The following is an 18,497-nucleotide window of genomic DNA, read 5'->3' on the forward strand; positions in this document are numbered from 1 at the left end:
GTTTATGATGAGCTCAAACTGCAAATGTGTTAAAGAGTTAGACTATTAGAAAATGTGAAGAATGAATTTGACAGAAGAAATATAGTGATATGGTAAAATGTTTTCTCACACACCTGTGTTTTTATGATTCCTCTTGTTTATGCATTTTATCTTATGCTTCTTATTCACCTTTGAATTAAAAGATCAGTTTAATAGTTTTGCACTATATATATATATATATATATATATATATATATATATATATATATATATATATATATATATATATATATATATATATATATATATATATATATATCCTAAACAGATTTGTTTTTAAATAAAAAAAAGTACCAAAAATATTGTTTCCCCTCAGTTCTTTTATATTTGATAACCAGGATTTAGTGCCAGAAGGACATGGCAGTTCAAGTCAGTAATTAGTTAACACAAACATCAGCACAGTTTTTTCTAATGAGCAAAGATGCTATTTTTCCAGACGTGTAGTTTTCCTGAAAAGGTCGTAGCCATGGCTGGAAGTGAGAAAAGTACCATTTGGAAACCCAGTTCAAACATTCCTTCAAACGTTGTGGGATTGTTTAGTTTTGGTTTTGGCTGTGTACCAACTGTGGTAAAAAAAACATTATAAACTATGTTTCTATATCAAGAGAGGCAACTCCAAACCTCAATACTTCCCCTACTGTGCTTAATGGTATGATTATTCTGGTAAAATTAGCTCGTGTTGGTATCAAACCAGTCAAATGAACCCAACAACCTATTTAGAATCTTAATACTTAGCAGGCTCCTTAACCAGATGTTTTAACAAACTCTTACAGTGGACACATTTTAAGTCTCTAAAACAACACAACAGGGTTTTTCCATTAAAAAACACTGCTAAACTTCAAATTCATTCATTCATTTGAATCAGTTTCTGTATTATGAAAAAAAAGAGAGAGAGATAGAGAGTGAGAGAGAGATGGGATGAGAGAGGGAGAGATAAGAGAGAGAGAGAGATGAGATAGAGAGAGAGAGAGATGAGATTGTTACTCATCAACAACAGACAATGTGCAATAATCACAATAAAAACTTTTTTCTTTAATGGCCATTTACATCATTTTCTTTGCCCCCTCATATTATTGTCTCACACTTTCCTAACCTATGGGCTCGGCATCAACATGGGTACATGCCCAACAACATTCTCTAAAGTCATTAGGGAGCAAAGACCTGCTTGCCGGGACAGCAGCCTGACCTTTACCCAACATTACTTCCTATTAACCCTTAAATTAACCTTGAGGTCAGGCCCTCTGGTGGAAGATTTGCACTTTCTATTCTCGCTTTACTCTGCCTCATCACTTTATGCCCAGATTCACCCTGACCCCTGAAAATTGCTGTCATTTTTCCTTAATGTGGTATAGAAAAATATTGCTGTTAAAACCTGTAATCATAAAGGAGTTGTACTTTTTTCTTTTTCCTCATTTTTTTTTTCATTTTCTTTTTTCATTTTTTTATTTGTTCCTCCTCTAAAGTGCGAGTCGAAGGCTGAAGATTTTGAATACTCCAGGTGGAGTGCGCAATGACCTTTTCACAAAGTCTTCCACATTTCTGCTCCTCTAATCAATCCCCCTCTGATCGCTCGCTGTGTGCTGGATTGTAATCTCACAATTAGGGCCGCTCCATTGTTTCTGTTTTCCATCTGGGGAGAAAGCTGGCGCTTCTCTGATCTCAAGGTCATTTCTTGTCACAGTTTTAAATAAATTATCGGCCACCTCCTCTGTTCATCCATCCGTACATCCACCCACCCTACCCCACCCGCCACAATTGGTAGGGGTACCTTTTTGCCAGAAAATGAAAGGCTCCCATCCTCAGCCGTGAGAATAAATGCTGCTTTCTGTTAGGATGTGATTAGAAAAAGATGGGGAACATTAAAGTTGTTTTGCTTCTTTCATTTATTCATCTACCTGTAAGAATTGTATACTAATAACATTATAATAATGTATAATGTGACTAATTAAACTGAAAAAGAGATGTGCCCGTAATGTGTTTCCATCTCTGTCTATTTCCTGGTCAGAACATCAATTTGTTTTTGTCAGGAAAATGTGACTACATGTGTATATTTTTTAAATATTGTAGTCCTTTTAATTCATAGAATCCTTAATAGGCATCATTACTGATCTGCTATAATTGTAATCATTCGTTTTGGTTCTTTTATAATATTGTTTTCAGTCTATAAAGGTAATAAATGTCAGCATCAATGTGCACTAGCCATGCGGTGGGTAATGGAAGAAAGATATAATCAGGTTTTAGTTACGGTTTCAAAACCAGTAAAAATTTCCGTCATATTGAGATGCCAGGGTGGTTACAACTGTTTAGTTTAATCTGGCTGTATAGAGTAACACAGTGCTGAGTCTCCCCTATTTGCTGCTGTGCACTGCTGGTCAGCTGGGTGAAAGAAAATACTTTTCCATCGTTTATAAAAAAAAAGAAAAAGACTAACTTGGCTGTAGTACAAGAAGTAGAAACTGGGGAGTGTCACCAACTACTCAAAAAGTGAATGTTTGGGAGACGTATCTATATGTTTCCAAAAATAAACCTGTAAGCCCATATCATGTGATCTTTTCTAGAAATGATCCCATCTTTACATGGAGCTTTTTTAGAAATACAAAATATAATTTAGGAAAAACTAATCTTTTCTTGTAGATGAGACCTATAGACACTAAACTTGGTGGGTACCTAACTAGCAATCTATCGTGAACTGCATTAGAAAGAGCAACTTCTATGAATAGGGCACCAACAACAGGTCTAGCCCAGGTTCCCCCCATTTTCCTGTAGGTGTGTGATATGTTTCAGCATAGATTTTCAGACAGGGACAAAACGAAGCTTCCTGCTACAGTTTTTGAAAACATCTCTTCTGTACACATAGAATTTTGTCTCCATTTTGTGTTCCCCGTTGCAGCATTCTGTGCACCTCCTTTCCGCTCATGTCAAAGTTTTAAAAGACTTGACCTGGCTGTTTAGAATTGCAGCATGACATTAAAATAAGATGAGATGAGTCTTCAGAGGGCTTTGCAAAAAAAAACCCAAAAAAACAAGGAGAGCCGAGTTCAGCTAATGTCACTTTCAATTAATCTCCTCAGGTAGTGGCCCCATTAGCCCTCTCACACATGGGCCTGGTTTACAATGCAAATAGGGTCATTACCTGAGAAGTCTAATCAGCTTTGACAAGAGGCCAGAGAAGCCAGCCTTTCTCAAGCACAGGGTATTTGTTTGCTTATTTTTCTCTTGCACAAATCTATAAAACCACTGCATGTGGTATAGCAACATCAATTAGAAGCAAGAAAGTAAGCCGGGGTTTTATTCAAATTTTGCCTATCAGGAACTGTAGCGTGTCAGTTGAAGTTCATTTAGTTTTCGTAACCAGCAATGCGAATGCAACACTAGCAAATACATCAGCCTGAGAACAGTGTCAGAAATGAAAAGTAAATCATTTCCAAGGGAGAGATTTGTCATCTTTGTTCCCGTCTCTTCTCAGAAATGTGGCGTGTGATCGTGCTTGCACCTTAAATATTTAAAGACCCCCTTATGCTAAAGCTTAGTTGTATTGTGGATGGGCCTCCGACTGCTTCTGATCTCCTCGTTACCTGGAGGCGTCACAACGGCGATGCAAAGACAACATGTGGCAGATGAGCAGGATTGTGAGACAGGAGCTTTCCAAACCTCCCCCCTAATGCCCCCTTTCGGGTGGGGCACAGTCAGGTTCAAAGTTTGTGCGCCCCCGAGAAGAAGGCACACTTCCACATCTGTCTGCGAGAAGGAAAAGCACCAGGAATGAAAGAAGACAAGAATAAAAAATGTCTTAGATCAGTTGTTTCCCTGAAAACACCCCCTTGTTTTCTCTTCCCCCCACTTTGTGTTCCCCAGATACCGTTGCATCTTAAACCTTATGTGCAGGTTGAAGTTCTTTGCCGAGGCCTCTGTATTCGTGGTGTGTTTGTGATGAGGGAGCTTTCTGTTTTGCACAGGCTTTCAGACAGAGGAAAAGCAGAAATTCAGATCTTGGACCTATAAATAAGACATCAGCTCAAAAGTGTGCACTCTCAACTTTTGCTTCTGCATCTGGAAGGCGACAGAGCATGGCAGAGGCAAACTGAAAGAGACAGACTGATCAGGGGTGCCTCTTTATTTACTTGTACATGCTCCTTGAGCTGTAAATTAGATGTCACTGTAGTTGCATGTCATTTGCTGATGTGTTTTCAGCACTTTTGATTGTCATGAACATCACCTGCATAAAGACTTGACTGGCCTCCAGTCGTCAGGATCTTACAAGTGATTGGCAAGTTGTTTGGCAGGCGGACATGACCTGGTGTGAATTATGTGAAAAAATGAAGTCACACAGAAAGATTGGTTTCAGTGCTTTGCACAAGTATTCTCAAACTTTTGCGAATTCAAACATGAACTCCAATGTATTTTTTTGCGATATTTGTGAAGATCAACACAAAGCCACTCATACTTGTGAAGTAGAAAGAAAAGGATGCATTGTTTTCAAATTATTTGTCAAATAAAAAGGAATCTGAAAAATGTACCATGTATTTGTACTTAGTCCCCTTTCCCTGATACCCTTAAAGAATCCAGAAACTGCAGAGATCCAAGGATCAGTTTGGAGAATCTGTTAACTGAAAAACTATTAGTTGTGTAATCCACAAATCTGGTATTTAGGGAATAATGGGCATTTAGGAAAAAAAAAAAAAGTTTGCAAAACTCTTATCTGTGGCATAAAAATAATGCCACACATCACCCTGAACACACAAATTCCCACTGTGAAGCATGGTGTGGGGGTACTGTTACTCCAAATGGGAAAATTGGGCAGTTGATGGCAAGCTGGATGGAGCTAAATACAGAGCAATCCTGGGGGGAAAAAATCAGCAAACAATATTCATGTAATAGAAAGGCCTAGTCAAAGTCCACACCGAATTTCTATTCAGAATCTGTGGCAGGACTTGAAAATTGCCGTTAATAGATACTCTTCATTGAGCTTGAGCTATTTTGGGAAGAGGAATGTGCAAAACTATAAGTCTTTAGATGTGCAAAGCTTATAGAAACTTGCAACAGTAAGTGCAGGAAAAGGCATTTCTATAAAGTCTTGACTCATGGGAGCTGAAGACAAATGGTTACAGCCTTTTTTTTAACCAGAGAGAGACAGAGGGACAATTCAGCATATCTCCCTTCGATCGGGAAAAAATGGATTAAGGTGTTAATAACACAAGCTGTTGTGAAAAGTACTGTATATTTCACTTTCTGCTTGTAGCAGCTTTGTATTGAGTTAACACAGCTGACAGGAAAACGCATGCATGCTTACAAAAATAAAAATTAACCGAGCATTTTTTAAAGTTCTGTTCAACAAAGGCAAATTCAAAGCTTTTATTTTGACTTTTTAACCTTTTTTTTAGTTCACTCATAAAGGAAATCACTTGTTTGTATTTTATCACGTTTGAAAGCAGTTTCCTGCCTTACAGCCCATTTTAAACAGCCACTATTATGCTTGTCTCAGCAAGCTACCCAACAACGACAACAACAGAGCAGCAACAGCAATAAAGCCCCAGATGTTTCGTCTCGACGTGTTTATTTATCTGTCATGTTTCCCTAATTGTTTCATCTGCTACAAATAAACACATCTCCTGTTGCATCTTTGTTTGCACGCTGCTCGGCAACAAACAGTGACAGGTTGTTTGTGATGATATGTAGCGCGTGCCGAACGGATTAAAAGAAAAGGTGACTCCATGCTGGCGGGGTGATTTGTACGTATGCCGGAGGGAATGGGATGCGTGGGGGGAGAGTTTTGAGGTGTGCATGCAGGAAACATCTGCTGAGATTCTTTTGCACAATAAAAAAAAAATCCTTAAGCTGTAAATTAACGCCTGTTCTCTGAAGATTTACTGCTAGAGCTGCCCTTTCATGAAGACATTTGCTTTTAAATTAGCTTTTACAAGCTTAGGAAAAACAGACTGAAGAACATTGCAACATTTCCCTCAGTGACTTTGATCATATGCACACACAATCCATTCTCTCAAGTCTTTTTGGAGGAATTGTGTTTCACAGTTTTTTCTAAACTTGCTTTAGTTCCTTAAGATTCGCAGAGGTTCGTTTATGCCCAACCCTCTTTAGGTGCCACTGCACTGAACTTTGAGTAGGCCATTACAACACCTCAGTTCATTTATTTTTCCATCCATTGCTCTTGTTTGCCCAGGTCCTGTGCCTGCAAAACATACCCATATCATGACTCACACACCACCTTGCTTGACAGTTGGTTTGATGATATTTGAGCTGATCTGTTGTCCATACTTTAATGTCATTGAAATGTAACTTTGCAAGCCTAAGTTGCAGCCACATTTCTCCTGATAATCATTCCAAACCAGCCATACTTAGTCAGTCTTTTTCTGTTTGTGCTGCCCTGCACATGCTAATTGAGCTCCATGGAGTCTGATACAGAACTCTTTTTTTTCTTTCTTGAGCATTACCATGTTTCACTTTGGGTTGATAGCACAGGATGTCCAAGTATGTGAATACTGGCTGATGTCTTTAATATTTTCACTCTGCAAATAATCCTTCTCTCTGAAAAACAATAGTCTTGAAATTGTTTGAAAATGGATGTATAACCCTTCCCTGATTAATGGGCAGCAACTGTTTTTTCTCACAAATCTTTGCCAAAGCCCTTCCATCAACAGTAATTAACTATGTTTTGGTTAATTTTTACCTGCCACACCTGGACCTGATTAGTGCAAGACCTAATACTAGAAAATCATGAAGGTGAATGTTTTCTCCCTTTTTGACCTTAGGGTCAAGCACACCTGGATTATGCAGCACAACAGTGATCCAAAGTACAACTGCAAGATCAAGTTGAAATGGCTCAAAGACACAAAAAGGAAGAAGGCCTTGTCAAAAGCGTTGTCGAAGTCCAGATTTCAATCAGATTGAGATGATCTGGCATTACCTGAAGCAGGTTCATTCTTGAAAACCCTACAGCAATACTGAATTAAAACAATTTTGCAAACAACAGGTCTTAAATCCTCCTCAGTGGTGTAAAATACTTGTTGCCAGTTATCTCATACGCTTGATAACAGTTATTTGCACAGACACGGGTTGCTTTGGATAGTTTGTTTTCACTAGGGACTATTGATTCTTCAGCTATTTTTGGATTCTTTGAATTCATGCACAAGGCCGCATTTGTAGTTACTTTAGTTCAACAAGGAAAACATTTTATAGTTATCTTTGTGTCTCAGTACAGTAAACAAGGATCACAACTAAAGAAACTAAACTACTGAGCAACTCGTCTCGGTCACGCATCATTTTGCCCCTTGTTTCTAGATTCTCCCCACATTTTAATCAAGACAGGCACCAACTGTGAACTAAAGGATGGTATGAAGTTAACTTTCCTCTTCAAAACAACTAGGCTTAGGAAACCTTGTGGAATAAATAAGCGTGGTGTGGTGGAAATTTGGTACAAAATTAATGAATTTCAGCTCTTGAGCACATCTCAAGTACAGGTCCTTCTCCAAATATTAGCATATTGTGATAAAGTTCATTATTTTCCATAATGTCATGATGAAAATTTAACATTCATATATTTTAGATTCATTGCACACTAACTTAAATATTTCAGGTCTTTTATTGTCTTAATACGGATGATTTTGGCATACAGCTCATGAAAACCCAAAATTCCTATCTCACAAAATTAGCATATTTCATCCGACCAATAAAAGAAAAGTGTTTTTAATACAAAAAACATTAACCTTCAAATAATCATGTACAGTTATGCACTCAATACTTGGTTGGGAATCCTTTTGCAGAAATGACTGCTTCAATGTGGCGTGGCATGGAGGCAATCAGCCTGTGGCACTGCTGAGGTCTTATGGAGGCCCAGGATGCTTCGATAGCGGCCTTTAGCTCATCCAGAGTGTTGGGTCTTGAGTCTCTCAACGTTCTCTTCACAATATCCCACAAATTCTCTATGGGGTTCAGGTCAGGAGGGTTGGCAGGCCAATTGAGCACAGTGATACCATGGTCAGTAAACCATTTACCAGTGGTTTTGGCACTGTGAGCAGGTGCCAGGTCGTGCTGAAAAATGAAATCTTCATCTCCATAAAGCTTTTCAGCAGATGGAAGCATGAAGTGCTCCAAAATCTCCTGATAGCTAGCTGCATTGACCCTGCCCTTGATAAAACACAGTGGACCAACACCAGCAGCTGACACGGCACCCCAGACCATCACTGACTGTGGGTACTTGACACTGGACTTCTGGCATTTTGGCATTTCCTTCTCCCCAGTCTTCCTCCAGACTCTGGCACCTTGATTTCCGAATGACATGCAGAATTTGCTTTCATCTGAAAAAAGTACTTTGAACCACTGAGCAACAGTCCAGTGCTGCTTCTCTGTAGCCCAGGTCTGGGGAATGCGGCACCTGTAGCCCATTTCCTGCACACGCCTGTGCACGGTGGCTCTGGATGTTTCTACTCCAGACTCAGTCCACTGCTTCCGCAGGTCCCCCAAGGTCTGGAATCGGCCCTTCTCCACAATCTTCCTCAGTGTCCGGTCACCTCTTCTCGTTGTGCAGCGTTTTCTGCCACACTTTTTCCTTCCCACAGACTTCCCACTGAGGTGCCTTGATACAGCACTCTGGGAACAGTCTATTTGTTCAGAAATTTCTTTCTGTGTCTTACCCTCTTGCTTGAGGGTGTCAATAGTGGCCTTCTGGACAGCAGTCAGGTCGGCAGTCTTACCCATGATTGGGGTTTTGAGTGATGAACCAGGCTGGGAGTTTTAAAGGCCTCAGGAATCTTTTGCAGGTGTTTAGAGTTAACTCGTTGATTCAGATGATCAGGTTCATAGCTCGTTTAGAGACCCTTTTAATGATATGCTAATTTTGTGAGATAGGAATTTTGGGTTTTCATGAGCTGTATGCCAAAATCATCCGTATTAAGACAATAAAAGACCTGAAATATTTCAGTTAGTGTGCAATGAATCTAAAATATATGAATGTTAAATTTTCATCATGACATTATGGAAAATAATTAACTTTATCACAATATGCTAATATTTTGAGAAGGACCTGTATATTGGTTGCAAACTGCAACACTATTTCATTTTATTCATCTGATTGGAGTGTGTAAACAAAAGATTCAAATAAATAGAACTCCATTTGGTAAAAAGAATATGTTTTATATGGTCCAAGCATATTTAAAGTAACTGTCTTGGAAGTGGTGACAAAAGACGCTGGAGAAAAACTTTACGTCTCCTAATGTTTCTATAGTAAGAACAATGGTTTATATAAAAAGGAAAATGTCCATTTCATATATTGTGTACAATTAGATTTTTGTTTCATATTCTTCTTGATGTTTTTTTTGTTTGATTCTTTCTTTTATATGCTTAATTCTGCTATTTTATGTCTTAGTTTGAAGACCAATGGGTTTTACTGGTGGACGTTTGGTCAGTCGACTTGTTAAGGTAACACAGAACAGGTGTGTATACCAAGGCAGACAATGACGCTAACAAAGACCAAGATGGGATTCAATGAGTAGGTCAGTATCGGTCTTATTCTAACTGCCTTGATCCTGATGATGAAAATTATGTCAGGGTCCTTTTGTATGAATTATTGCATTTATGCAACATGATTTGGTAATCAGCCTGTGGCTCTGCTGAGGTGCAAAGAAGGTGCATGTTGTGTTGATAGCTATGCTCGACTTATATGTGTTACAGCAGGTATTGGTGCTTTTGACATTGTGGGCATGTTCCAAGTCCTGCTGGAAAATTTAATCAGCCTCTCTATAAAGCTTGTCAGCACACAAAATGATCTAAGTGCTCTAAAATATCCTGATAGACGTTTGAGCCTAATAAATAAAACAGAATGGACCAACAGAACAGCAGCAGATGACATGGCACCCCAAATTATTGCTGACTGTGAGAAATTCCCCACTGGTCCAAGAAATTCTAGATTGTGTGCCTCTCCACTCTTTTCCCAGTCTCTGAAATCCTTTATGGGCTTTGCTTCAACAGTCTTTCAACAGACTTCATCCCCATTGCTTACTTTTTCGTTTCATTGAACTTTCCAGAAATATTTTCAGATGTGGCTCAGTAAACAGCCAGCTTCTTTAGCAAATACCTTTTGTGGTTTGCCCTTTGTTGAGGGAATCATTGACAACTGACAAATTACTCTTCCCCTTGATTGTTTAGGCCATAACATCAGATTTCTGTTAAATATCTGTTTTATTGGTTTAATATAATTTGCGATATAATTTTCCAAACTAGAGCTAAACTTTGGATTTTCATTAGCTGTAAACCACAACCCTTAAAATGAACAGAAATAAACACTTAGCTAATGGTACTTAAAATAAGACCATCATTGTGTTACTGAATTACTGAAATAAATTTAGGTAATCAAAAATAAACTTTAAAACTTGTTTAAAAATATTTTGATAATTGAAATTATGTAGGTACTGTATGGTGGGTCAAGTTGCCTTGCAGTGGCAGATTTGTGTTTTATTTGTATCAGAAAATTAAAAAAGGCACATTTTATTATTTGCCAGTCATTTTTTAACCCTCTCTGTAAACACTAGGATTGCTAGCATCTTTTTTTGGTGATTTTTCATTTCTGCAGACATTTGTTGTTTTATTTATATGAATAGAAACCTAAATTTAGATAAATGGATTGAGTCTTTTTCAAAATTGTCTTTGTATAATGTGTATGGTATAAGTTGGAAAACAAGAACACTGTAAAAGCTTTGATTGCCAGATGGGAGAAATCGTCAGAGTTTCTGTAGAGACCCATTCCACTTACTGTTTAAATATAAGAGTCCATTGGTGATTATAAATACTGCATGTTTGCTCCTCTTTGACTGAACAGTTCTGAGGAGCCACCTAAATAAGCCATCTTGCAGTTTTTGAACCCATCTGAAAGCACAAGTCAAAGTTGTAAATACCTTTTTGAGGAGACTGAGGAAGGCAAGTCAGGAGGAGGCTTCATGTCGAAGATGCCACAACTCATCTGTTGCAGAGTGATGAAAAGCAGATATCTACCCTTAAAGAATTTGTGCCCTGCAGACGTATGCCAGATTTATGTCTTTCTTTCCTCTACTGCCCCATTCGTCAACACTCAAACACGGTGCAACAAAAGGCGCTTTGAAATACTATATCCCCCCACACACCACCCCCCCAGAAAGAAGGATATTGAAGACGGTCGAGCTTGCAGGTTAAAAATGTATATGCAAATGCGGGCTACATTAGAGCACAGGCAGGTTGTTAATAAATTAACATGTGGCAGAAATAATTCAGTTTAGCGTGATAATTCTTGGGTGTGAGCTGTCAGCCGTCGCATTGTTCCCGGATGGAAAGTGACGCTGAAATGGCAACATGAGCGGTGAACTGTGATGTTTCAGTGTACCTCCGTTTGTGGCGCTCTGACACAATAACTGCCTTTTGCTTGCCTCGCTCTACTTTTTTTTTTTTTTTTTTTTGTCATTTCAGCAGAACAAAAGGTTTAATTAAGGATGCTTTCCGAAGGGAAGCTGACATGAAACACACATGCACACATCTCGGTTAAGGTGTGTGTTGGCAAAGATAAGTCAGACCTACTGTTCGTGAACCAGGTGCATCTTGAAAGTTTTGTGAATTCCATTCCTAACATTTATCATCACTATTCATGAATCATGCAGTGTGAGATACTCCAAATGTTATGTCTCCTCCTTGGTTGCCATAGTTGCTAAGCTTCCGATTGTAAGAGGACATCTCGACGTTTCAGGCAGGGATGTTGTGTGACGAGTGAGTTTCTTCTCTTTGCTTCGGTCTGGAGATTTGCATAGCAGGGACCCAGGGAGCTGACACTCTGTTTGCGTAGCTCAAGGTGCAGAGGATATGCAGAGTGTCAAGTGACTCGCAGTCAAGTTTTTAATAAGTGCCATTTGTTCAATCTGTTGTTTAAACATTCCGATCACCTCCCTATATCCTTAAAGAGTGCCGGCCTCGCTATCTTTTAATTAAGTCTAGGACTAATGTGCCACTTAATTGTATAATCTTAAGATTTTGTTTTCTCCAATTTACTTGGAAAAGTATCGCAAGCTAAGCTTTTTAATTTGGGTCTCTTGGAGGTGGGTGTTAAGTGGGTTCCTAAGGAATGGGGGAACACTTCATAAGAGAAGAAACAAAGTAGACTTCTTTTCAATTTTCATGAACAGACCTGCATGTCATTTGTTTTCTTTTCACATATTTCCCTGCTGATCTTTGTGGTAAATTTCGAAGAGCTTGTGAGCTTATTGATAAAGTTGTATAAAAAGAACTGGCATTATTCATTTCCGTATACTTATTCAGAGGGGAAAAATAAAATGGGTTCAAGGAATGTTGGTTTTTGGCACAATTATTCGTACCAGTGTTAATTTTTAGGCTGTAGGACAGGAGTAAGTCTTTCACAAGGTTGGAACATACAGAGAGAGAGGTATCATCAAAAGTCTTGGGTCTTCAGCTTATCAAATAGGTTGTCTGTAGGGTTTAGGTCATTGGGCTGAAATAATACTAAGAAGATAGTTAACTTTGTTTTTGAGCCATTTTGGTGTTTATTTGGTCATATGTTTTGGTTCATTGTTTTGCTGAGACACCCCATCACCATCCAGTTTCAGTTTTCTTTTAGATCCTCCGGAATTTATAGAATCTCACTCTAACATGCTTCCAAGGCCAGCTGAAGGAGAAATGGGCCCACAACATCACAGATCCTTCTCCGTACTTAATGCTGAGCATGAGCTGCCTTTCCACACATCGACCCTTTCCATCAGCCCAATTCCAACTGAAGTGTTTGTTGTCCCAAACCTTAATCTTATCTGAATAAAGCACACGATTCCAGTTTAAGTCTTAGTAGGGCTTAGAGGACTGCACTTGCTTATTTTTGTGATTGTGGGACAGAAATTACCTTTTTTTATGGCATGACTCTTAGACAAATGGTTGTCATTAAGATGATGTCACTCTGATCAACTTTAAAAAGCAAACTAGAAATATAAAAAATCATTTGGTTACATTTATACAAATTGTTTGATGCGGTACCAAACGTATATTTATATAATTTAATTTAGACTTTTCTTTTCCTCTGATAAACTTACTCAAATTAAAGATTTGATTTGATTTACATACATATTTTGTTTTTGGAGAGTGTAACTGGGCTACTGCAATTAAATATTATTTGTTTTAAGTCTTTTTTCACATCTTTTACCCAGGTATAAGTAATTGTATAAGGTACTGTGATTGTTCCAAGTTCTTTCTGAAATTATATGAGGAGGCTTGTGTTACTATTGTGGGAAAGAAAACACATTTGTGGAGACTTAAAAAAAGACATTAGAAACAGGCCTAATTTTTCCTGCCATCTAGTGAAACAAAAGGCCAATTTAACAATACATTTGGCAGCTTTGCCAAATATTCATTGAAATTCATTATTCTGCGTTTTAAGTCTTCCAGTGAGACATGAACGTTAGAATTTAATTTGCCAATTTTTAAAGGGATTTATTGAGGTTTATTTTTTGACTTTTAATAATCACACCTGTGTGCAACAAATACTTCTTAAATGTTCTAAATCTAAACCACTGAGAGACGTTTTGCAAAGCGGCAGTCTGCTACTGTCAGATTATCAAGTTGAAGACAGCAGGAAACCCAGAATATAGCTCAAAGAGGAAGTGTAAGGCCAGGCCTGGTGCCGTGTCGCCACATGCAAGGGTTGTGATTAAATGGAAAAAGTGGCGTCAGCGCAGGGTGATAGGATAGCCGAGTGAAGGGCCTGTAAACAATGACTCACTTGGCTTGCAAAGGAGGGGGAGATAGGGAAGGAAGCAGAGGACAGCAGCCAAAAGTTCTCCAAGTGTGTCTGTGTTTGTGTGTGTGAGAGTCGGTTTGCAGCCCCAGATAAATGAGCCTCTGTCAGGAAGTCCCAACAGACTGGATTTAATTCTGTCACTCAGACATTCACAAACACTCACCCACAAATGCAAACGCTTATAATTATAGCAGGAACCCACAGAAAGAGATAAAGTTGCATAAAGCAGCCTTTCAAAAATGGGGAAATATCTCATACTTTCAATTGTGCCTCATACTTTTTACATTTATATTTTTTTTCCTCCATTTTGGAGAAAAAACAGTATCCAGACAACATGGCTGCTACTGAACAAACTCCCTAAATTAATTTGCCAAACTGTTTTCATAAGGGCAAAAATCTGTGAAAAAGTCAATTCCGCAACTTTTGAAGCAATCCCTCTTGGAAGATTTAACCCCTTAACACCCATGGAGTCGCACATTTTGCACAAAAAGCCGGACTGCTATAGAAATTGTTGAAGGTGACCTGGAGCCAAATGTCCCGGAGGGGGTCCAGTTTATCAGGCAGTGTGCTGGTCTGGTAATCCAGTCATCGAGTTGGATTCTACAATTTGCAGACAAGGTAGCCCTGAAGAGCGAAGCCAGCCCTGTCATCTGAATATTAGGCTTTAGTTTTTGGATCCCTATAAGAATTAATGCAGTGAAAAATAAAATATAAAATGTTAATATGTCACTGTCCTCAATCGTAATCACAGATTAAAAAAATTATTCACACTGGAATAGTACGGTATTTTTAAGTTTTCTTTTTTTCTATGAGAATCAGTTGAACAAAAAGTTAACAACTTTTTTGTTTTGCAAAAAAGCCAAAATGATCTACAAAAGGCACTCATAAAACATAAAAGTTTTTTTTTTCTTAGCTCATGTTTCGGATAGCTGAGTTTAAGTCTAATGCTAACTTTTCAACCAATAAGAACAATAAGTGGAGATTCATACAGCAGTGTTATTTTTATACATATCTAAATATGCTATAATCTTTGCTGCTGCTAAGAGTATAGTTGCTAAATGTTCCTAAATTCTGCTGGATTGAGATGCTACATCCTTCCGTTAATAGAAATTATTTTAACTTAATGACCTAGAAATGATGTAACACAACATTACACTTGATTTAAAAAGCACTTTACATTGTCAACTAAGGCTGACCAAAGTGTTTAAATATAACATAAAACAAATACATAAATAAAAAAGCACAATATACACATAAGTATGAAAAGCAAGGTCGAGTAAAAGTAGGTTTTCTAACAACATTTAAAAACAGCCTGCCTGATACAGATTGGCAAAGTGCTCCAACGTTTAGAACCTGCAGCTCCAAAACATCTGCAAAACCTCTGTCACCTCTTCACTTTAATCATGTTTTTGAAATGCCCAAGAAAATTTCATCCACTGATCTTGGTAATCAAAATGAGTCTTACAAATGCAAAAGTTCTAAACAGGTAAGATGGGACACAACTATGTAGGAGACTTAAATATACATACGTGGATTTTAAAATAAACTGGAAGCAAGTGAAGAGAGGCTGAAACTGGCTTGTGTTTGCGCATTTAAAAACTGAGCCACTGAATTCTGAACCAATTATAGATGCCCAGTACAAGCCTAGCTGATTCAGTCCTTTACAATAATTTCCAGTCTAGAGTATAGAGGGAATAAAAACATGGATAACAGTTTCATGATGACATTTGAACAGAACACATATGTTTGATAACCATCTTAACTGGAAAAATCATGACTGCATTATCTAGCTTCATCATAGGATCCATTATTATACGTAGGTTGGATTGTTTGTTCATAGAGAGCCAACGATGAGAGATCACACATGGAGTCATGCTGTTGGATCTAAATTAAATCACTTCAGTTTTTTTACATTGAAATTTAAAACACTAATTGATATCCACCTTCTAATTTCAATAAGACGGTCTAAGAGAGGTCAGAAAGATCAGTATGCTTCAATACAAATATAGTCATCAGTATTATAATAAAACTGGAGGTTTCTGCAATACACTACACTAGAATGTAATTGAAAAGTTTATTTATTTAAATACTTGAATTCAAAAGCTGAAATTCAAAGATTTTATTACAGTGACATAATATGTATGTCTGTCTCTCTTGCAGCTAAGGAAAACCCAAAATTCTGTTTCTTTTTTTGTCAGATTTGTTTAAGTACGTTTTACTAAAGATACATAACCAACAGGTTTGGCAGGAGATTCACAAGGCATGGATTGTAGCTGGAATTGGCTCTTCCACACACAGAGCTGTTGCATTCCTCATATTAACCCACTCCTGAATCGGAGACAACAGAAGCATCTTATCTGGTCTGAGGAGAAATAATTATTGAGTGCATATGCTGAACATTGGCATACTTTTAAGTAAGAGGATAGTTCTGTATTGTAAATTATCTTTTTATTAGTCAAACATAATTCTAAAATTTTTATAACAATTTTTTTTTTTTTTTGCCTTAAGTCATCATAATCAAAACTATCAGAAAAACAAACACTATAAATGTATCACTGTAAGTATAATGCATTATACTTTTTGAGTTGGATTCCTGAAATAGTAAGTCCGATTTGGTTTCATTCTTATTCAGGGGTCACCACAGCAAGTCATTACAACTTTCACACAGACTTGGCAGCGTTTTATTTTTTTTTACCAAATGCCCTTCCTGACACAACCAGGATTTGAATCTGGGTCCCTTTCATAAAAGATGCAGACTTAGCCCCCTACAACACAACAGAGGAACTGAATGGGATTACTGATGTAAACTACCTTTTTGATGATATTCAAGTTTCTTGAGATGCACCAGCATTCCAGCATTAGAAAGGGAATGCTGAAGTACTAGATTCAAGAAAATGTAACATTTCACCTAAAAAGGTTTGTCTTTTGGTTTAATGCATGCACAGTTAGTGGGAAGTTGGCAACCCCACGTGTTAAGTGGACAACCTCAGCTGAGAATGGTGGTTGGGTGGTGGCAGTAGAAGGGGCTCTCCCAGTTTCATTCATGCAAGAAACGCCACTGTGTACCTGTATGATGTCTGTAAAGATGATGTTTCAATGCACCAAACTTTGTAGTGAAAGGGAAAAAACTAAGCATTAAAGAAAGGCAGCATTTTATCATAAATAGATAAGAAGGATTTACCGTGACAAATATTTTCCAAGTTGGGAAAGATTTTTCCAGCAAAGAACGGTCCGAAAAAACAAGACAAATCATCCGCAATCTTTTTACTGAGCTTAAAGATGAAGATTTTGCTTGGATAAAAAGCTAGTTTTCCAGGTTTTGCAGAAGGTGTTCATCTCTGTTCTCTTCTGTGATCCTGAACTAACAGATTAGCCAGTTCTCTAAAAAAAACATCCTGCAGGTGAGTGACAATACCTCTTCATTTTTACTTCTTCATTGAACCCTTTTTTGGGTTCAAGAAAATCTGAATTATGGCAGAAAAATAATTTTATTGTCCAGCCATCATAAATAGAATTAGGAAAATTTGCAGTTTGGATCAGTTGGGTCTTTCTTTAAAATAGACCTGACCCTTTTCTGTAATGGATAACTTAAAGTTAATTTACCTATCAGTTATGGCAATTTAAGTAAGCATAGTTCATACCCAACCAGGAACTATGTGTACTATTACGCCTGTAAACAAAAACACATCATTACTATATTCAGACACACAATATGCTAACACTGCAACCCAAGGACTTACATACACACCAATATCCAATAAATAATTGAATCTCAAGTGGCTAGCCTCAGAACTACAATGATACATTAATTGGGCAAAATTAGCATGAATTAAAGCAAATAAGTGTAACATGTAATTTATTACGTATCATGTGTAGCTTAGCGGTGGAAAGCACCGATTTCCCCCCAGATTGCTTTAACAGCTATAATGCATTTCTTAATTTACTCTGTGGAAAATCAATTTTTTTTCAGAGTTCATTAGGCACCAATATGTTACAATGCTGCTCCCCTGAGCACCCAGCTACAAAAAACATTATGCAAATTCCTACCACTGCATCTGTATGTAAATAGCAACCAAGTCCACAGTCAATTCTCTATGGGAAGCTTTGTTAGCAGGCCCTTTGTTTCTAAGCTTGAACCTTGTTCATGATAGTCAGGAAATTGGGAAATGGTTCCATATGACAAGTGAGGGCAAACAAACCCAAGACCAAATTTGTTCTACAGTTTCATTAACTTCTTTCAAAAATCTTGTCAGCACGTTGTGGGCCAACACACATTTTATATTCGGATGATCAAATTAAACCGTTTCATTGCATTGAGAATGTTTATGTTGGTTTCATATTATTTGCAGATTTCCATCCACAGCAAAATATGTTTTTGTCGCTCAGACGTTACAGGCACATTTAGCAAATCACTTTCATACACAAGCACTGGTTGGCAGATTTGGTAATGACTATTCAATAAAAAATTAGAAAATATGATGTTGCCTTCTGTCTTAACAATGTGAAGTTTAGATTGAAAAGTGAAAAGGTGCCTGTTGACTTCTTGATATGGTTGAAAGCTGGTTGGAGTTGATGACTTGAACATGACATTTTCCCTGATACCCTCTTCCGCAGTCTTCCCTGAAATTATTATATGCCAAGTTTCTGTTGAGATGTCTTTTAGCCATCACAAGAGGAGCTGCAGCCC

Source organism: Girardinichthys multiradiatus, chromosome 17 (genome assembly GCF_021462225.1).
Source record: "Girardinichthys multiradiatus isolate DD_20200921_A chromosome 17, DD_fGirMul_XY1, whole genome shotgun sequence".
In the NCBI taxonomy this organism is placed as follows: domain Eukaryota; kingdom Metazoa; phylum Chordata; class Actinopteri; order Cyprinodontiformes; family Goodeidae; genus Girardinichthys; species Girardinichthys multiradiatus.